Source organism: Phocoena phocoena, chromosome 20 (assembly GCF_963924675.1).
Source record: "Phocoena phocoena chromosome 20, mPhoPho1.1, whole genome shotgun sequence".
NCBI classification, from domain to species: domain Eukaryota; kingdom Metazoa; phylum Chordata; class Mammalia; order Artiodactyla; family Phocoenidae; genus Phocoena; species Phocoena phocoena.
Genome location: NC_089238.1, coordinates 49,617,892 through 49,624,136, shown reverse-complemented (window position 1 = coordinate 49,624,136; position 6,245 = coordinate 49,617,892).

The window sequence follows — 6,245 nt, the reverse complement described above, 5'->3', positions numbered from 1 at the left end:
CAGTTAACCAGATATGACCAACCAGAAAATCTTATCTCCAGGCCAAGCTAGAGTTCTCTCTGGGGCTTAACACCAGAATTCTTGGCAAGGCTGATTTCCCCCTGCTGAGATTACTAAAGAGACAGTCAGTGGCAGACAAAGATTCACATGCTGTTCTTCCTCCCCCATCCCATCCTGCCCTGCCACCACACACACACACACACACACACACACACACGGGAGTGAAAAGTCTTACTGACATCTTTTGAGGTCCTGGATTCAGTTGTGCTAAAGTCAAATATCTTCCAGACTGACCTGCCTACTTACTGTTTCTGTCTCTCATTTCCTTTCCTTTCTACTTCTCTCTCTCATCTCTCCAGTTTTCAGTAAATATTTACTGAATACTGTTTTAGTTTCCTATTGCTGTGGAACAAATGACCACAAACTTAGAGGCTTGTTTATTATCAACCTAAGTTTATCTCAGTTTCTGTGGGTCAGGAGCCTCGGCTTGGCTAGTCCTCTGCTCAGGGTCTCACAAGGCTGCAGTCAAGGTATCATTTGGGCTGTGTGCTTATCTGAAGGCTTGACTGGGGATGAATCATCTTCCAAGCTCATTCAGATTGCTGGCAAAATTCACTTCCTCGGAGCTATAGGACCACGGCCCCATTTTAGTGCAATGAGCCAGAGGCCACTCTCAGCTCCCAGAGGCCACCCACAGCTCCCAGCCATGTGGTCTACTCACAGGCCTTCTCTCGGCATGGTAGCTACTTCTTCTAAGCCAGCAAAGGGAAATCTCTTGCTGCAGTTTGCTAACCTAATCTAGGGAATGATGTCATCACATTTGCCACATTCCACTGGTTGGAAACAAGTCCCACTCAAGGGGAAGGGGTTATACAAGGGTTTGACTCATTGGGGGTTACCAGTGAGTGTGTCTGCCACAAGGACCTACTTTGTGTGCCAGGCACAGTGCACCATACTGGGGAATACCAAAGTGCAGAGAGGAAAAAAAAGTGTTCCTGCCTTCTTGGAGCTTCATTGTTACAAGATTGGAGTTTGTAAACTATGTAAGTCAATGAGATGGTCCTTAGCCCCCAGTTTGTTTGTTTGTTTTTCTCTTGAGCTGGCTTGAGTTTTTGGCAGCAGGAAGAGTCCTGACTGATACATCTCCCTTTTGTAGATGGGACATACATGTAGGTTGTAGAAGTCCAGGATCCTGTTATCGGGCTCTCTCCCTGGGCCCCTAATCACGGAAAGGGGTAAGACCCTGGGGTGAGTTTTTGAGGTTAATTGTCTCTAGTCTTGGCTGCACTGTTTCGAAACTATCTGACCGTAGGCAGACACTTCACCTTTTTGAATCCCAGCTTCCTCATGTTTGAAATGAACATAGTACCTGTCCATTATTGGCCTTTTTGAATGGTTCATATGTGAAAACGTTTCTGAGAATCGTCGTAGACCTAGGTAAATACTGCTAGTGGTGCTTGGAGACCAGCACCAAGGTCACAGCCCTATAGGATGTTTCTGTGCCAGCTGGTGGTTTACCTGGGTCTTCCCAGAGGAAGCAGCTTGAGAGTGGGGACTCAGCCCTTTTATAGCATCTTTGCTTCTCCAGTGCCTAAAGCGCAGAATGTGCTAAATAAGTGCTGTCTTCTGGGATCTTGTACATTCTTTCATCAAAGTGTGTGTGGTAGATAGAATAATGGCCCCTCAAAGATGCCCATGTTCTAATCCCTGGAAACTGTGAATGTGTCAGGTGTCATGGCAGAAGAGACTTTCCAGATGTGATAACGTTAAGGACATTGAGACAGAGAGAGTGTTCTGGATTATCTGGATGAATCCAATGTAATCACTAGGGTGTTTGTTTATAAAGAGGGAGGCAGAAGGGTCAGAGTTAGAAGGAGGGCGATGTGATGACGGAAGCCGAAGCCTGAGTGATGCCGTGGCTGGGAGGGACCACAAGCTAAGGAATCTGGGCAGCCTCTGGAAGGCATGCAGCCCTGCTGACACCTTGATTTGGGGCCCTAAGACTCATTTTCGAACGTTCTGACCTCCAGAACTTATGATAATATATGTGTGTTGTTTTAAGATGCTAAATTTATGGTAATTTTTTATAGCAGTAATTGGAAAGTAATACCTGATGCTGGGTGGTATTGCGTTATATGTATGGCCCTAATATATGCAGGAATCACTTCCTAACAGCACCCCAGAATGCATTTTCAAATTTGGAAATTTTGCAAGCTTACCATCAAACTCTTGATAGCATGAAATTGATCATGTTGGTATTAGTTACAGAAATCAGCAGCTACAAGTTAGAACTTTAAAAAACTTCTGGAAAGCTAGCTGGCCAGAACGTCACTGTGGGTGGGTGTTTGTGTATTATGGGGGAAAGGCTGGGACTAATCGGAGATATACATGACGGTGATTCCAGGGGACCCTAAGGACCTTGAAGGCAGGGGTCATGCCTTGTACATCTCTAAAACTGTTCCTTTCCTATGCTTTGCACTTTGTGGGTTCCCAAAATATTTACTAATAAAAATTTTAAATATGTTAGTTAATAACTGGCCTAGACAAGGACCAGTCTTTCAGTCTTGGCTTCATGCATCCTATTGTCCAACCAGCTGTCCAGGGGCAGCCTAATATAGCATAAAACTATGGGATTTGGAATTAGCAAAAACCTGGATTTGTGGCTCCGCCTTACCACTGATGAGTTATGTGACCCTGGAGAATTAACCTGTTGAGCCCAGTTTCCTCACCTGCAAGGTGGAGATTGTCCTTGCACCTTGCTGTGTGGTGATCAGAGGCTATAATCGATTTGGAGGGAGTTTATAAACTGTCAAGTGCCACGTAGTGATCCTCATCACACAAAAAACTGGGTAAGAGCCTCGTGATTTAAAAATGTTGTTTTCAACTTGGTGTGTGTGTATGTGTGTGTACACATAAGAAATTATTATCTGTGGAGTTTAAAAAACATATTCACCATGAGAGAGCCCATGCTAGGCTTTCTGAATATGAAACTCCAGGAGTGGGTCCCTCCATGGACAGGTGTATTGTGAAAAAGCTGCGCAGGTGTTTCTGATTTACACCCCCTATTGTGTAGAGGAAAAGAATGTTTGAGATGAGTTATAAGAGGAGTTGACACGGGATCTTGTGTAAGATACTCCCCTGCTTCCTGGGCTTCAGTTTCACCATTGGGAATGACCGAAGGAAATGATTTCTAGGGTTCCTCCCAGCTGTACAAGACAGAGTCTTACTTACCTGCAGAGCCTAGCAAGGTCCTACAACACCATAGGTGCCTGACAAAGGGATCCTGGATCAATGAATCAGAGCCAAGTGGAGGTTGAGATAAATTAGCTGCATGTCTTTGATTGACCACCAGGTGGCAGGAGCATCATGCCAAGTCCAAGCTCCGGTGCTGATTGCTCTGGGTGGGGCGGAGGTTGGGGGCTGACTGGGAGGCTTGAGCCAGGTGTGGACAGGGCTTCCTGTTGGTGAAATGACACTGGATGGTCGAGCCTCAGAGCTCGCATCCGTTGCAGGAGGAGCCTGGCTCCCAAGCAAGGTTTTTTAAAATGTAGCAGAATCACCTGGGGTTGGCACGTTTAAAAATGCACATTCTCAGGGACCACCAGACTCTAAACTGGCATCCCTGGAAGTATTTTAGTCTGCAACTGCATCGGCTTTTAATAGGCTCGTTGTGGTTCTCATGTATAACTGAAGCGTGAGAACCACTCGCTTAGGCTTTCTCGGAAGGCTTCCTGGGGCTCCCACCAGCACTCTCAGAGGTCCAGAGATGCTGCAGCGACCTCCAGCTTCACACACACATATGCGCACACACACACACACACAGAGACACACACACACAGGTTATTTGTTTCTGGATTCCATGCACAATGATGCACATTAAATCTACAGATTAGAAAAATAAATAACAGGAAGTAGAAGTCCTCTGTAATGTAGATCCGGGAGAGCTGCTGTTAGTAGTTGGTATTTTACTGCCTTAAGTCTTGCTCCCTGCTCCCCATGTAGGTACTAAAATTTAGCAGTTTTTTTTTTTCTTTAACCGAAAAGCTTCATAAAAGCAAATAGGATGCCTAACCCCAGAGAGAGACATAATCCGTGTTTTTATGTAACAAATATCTCCTGGCTTCTTTACAACCAGTGTCCTCCAAGCTCCCCTGGAGACATCTAGCTTGGGTCAGCCGCACTGTTGATCCGCAGCACTGCAAGGTCAAATCCTCACCTTCTGAAGCCAAAGGGTAGAAAGGTCTCCTTTACTTACTTGTTCCAGGACCTTCAAAGATGTGCAACAGGAATCTACAATGCAGACCGAACGACCTGGTTTTCACATTAGCATACGTCATTGGGAAACACTCTAGAGTCCAAGTTTGAGGACATCTTAGAACAAGTTTTTTTTGCTGTGGAGTGAAGTTTAAAGTTTGTGAAATGTGTACCTGTCCCCACACTCTTTTGAGATTTCCTTCCCTTGTTGAGGCTGAAAGGGTCCAGCTATGCTCAGGAGTGGATGCTGTTTGAGCCCGTCCTGTGAGCCAAGCACTGAACTAAGTGCTTTATGTACCTGACCCCATTTAGTTCTCATGACAACTCAAAGGGCTGGCGGCTATTTTCATCCTCAGTCTACATATAAGGGAAGTGGTGTGGTTACGTGAAGTTATGGCAAGACGGATCCAAGGACTCACAGGTAATAAATTAGTGGCAGGGCCAGGATTTCTGGAATCCATGTGGTCTGGCTCTAGAGCCATACCCTCATTCACTGCAGTAGAGTGGGTCGTTCAGCTGTTTCCATCACCTGCCCAAGGAGAATCAGGGTCAGCATTTGCTATTCTTCCTAAGGGGATGCTCATTACATAGGATTTCTCATTTAATTCTCTCAACAATACTACAAGATGAGTGATGTTTTTCCCATTTTGCAGATAATGGAACTGACACTTAGAGAATAGGCACAATTCTAAGTAATGATTCCCCCCAAATCTCCCCGCATGATTCCCGCCCCCTGGTCGCCACACTCATGTATAGTCTCCTCTACTAGAATGTGGGAAGAGCCTGTGACTTGCTTTTAATTAATAGAATATGACAAAGGTGAAGAGATTTTGCAGGTGTCGGTCGGGTCCCTGAGCAGTTGATTCTGAGTTAAGTGGGAGATTATCCCGGGTGGGCCTGGCCTAATCGGTCAAGTCTATAAAAGAGGGTCCAGGCCTTCCTCGAGGCTAGAGAGATTGTTGTATTGACCTTGAAGAAATGGGCTGCCGTGCTGTGAGAGGCCTGTGAGCGCATGAGCGAGGTAGAGAGCTCTGGGGACAGCAGGGAAGACCACCTGCTGATACCTTGATTATATCCTGTGCAAAGGACCCATATGAGCCACGTCCAGATTCCTGACCTACAGAAACTAGGAGATAATACAAGTATGTTGCTTTAAACTCCTAAAGTTGTGGTGATGTTTTAGGCAGCAATAGAAGACTAATACGGAGACATTCTGCAGATTCCCCAAGGTCACCTCACACAGCTTAAGAAGCAGATTCTAGACCAAACACTCAGAGCATCAGAAAAGTTGAGGGTTAGACCCACCATACCCGCACCTGGTTTAGTGGCCGGCACACGACTGGAACTCAGTCCACATGAAGCCAGGGTTTGAACCCAGATTTGACCTCTTCTGTTATTCCATGCTTTCTTCTTCTGTCCTAACATATGGTCATGTCCTGCCCTGGAGCTGTGTGTCTGTGAGGCAAGCACCTCTTACCTTTGAACTTGATCTTCAATTATACAATGAATCTGCACATATTTACTGACTGAGGCTAAATTCTCTGCCTGACTTGGTAAAATAGGGTGGGAAATGTACAGCTCTTGTCCTGAAGTAGATACATTTTTTTTGAAAAAGAGGAGACAGATACCCATAATGCAGTTATGATTATGCGATGCAGGTATTGGTAGGTAATTCAGTGCAGGAGACCACTTCCCCAGCTGGGGGCTGTGGCGTTAGTGCAGGGGGCCCCCCAGTCTGTACACCCACCTGATGGTTGACTGTGAACCGAGGAAATGCAGTGACACGTGTGTATCCACCTACATTTGGCCATTTCATCCATATTTGTTCATGTGTTCCTTAGGATGAAGGGAGGTACAAGCATTGCTGGGCTGAAGATGTTCTTTCTTCTAATGACATATCGTTTCTCCTCTAGTAGCTGCCCTGTGACCTTCTGGGAAGGGTTTTTAGTTCCCACGGAGGCTTTTAACAGAGAATTCCGGGGGGTACACTC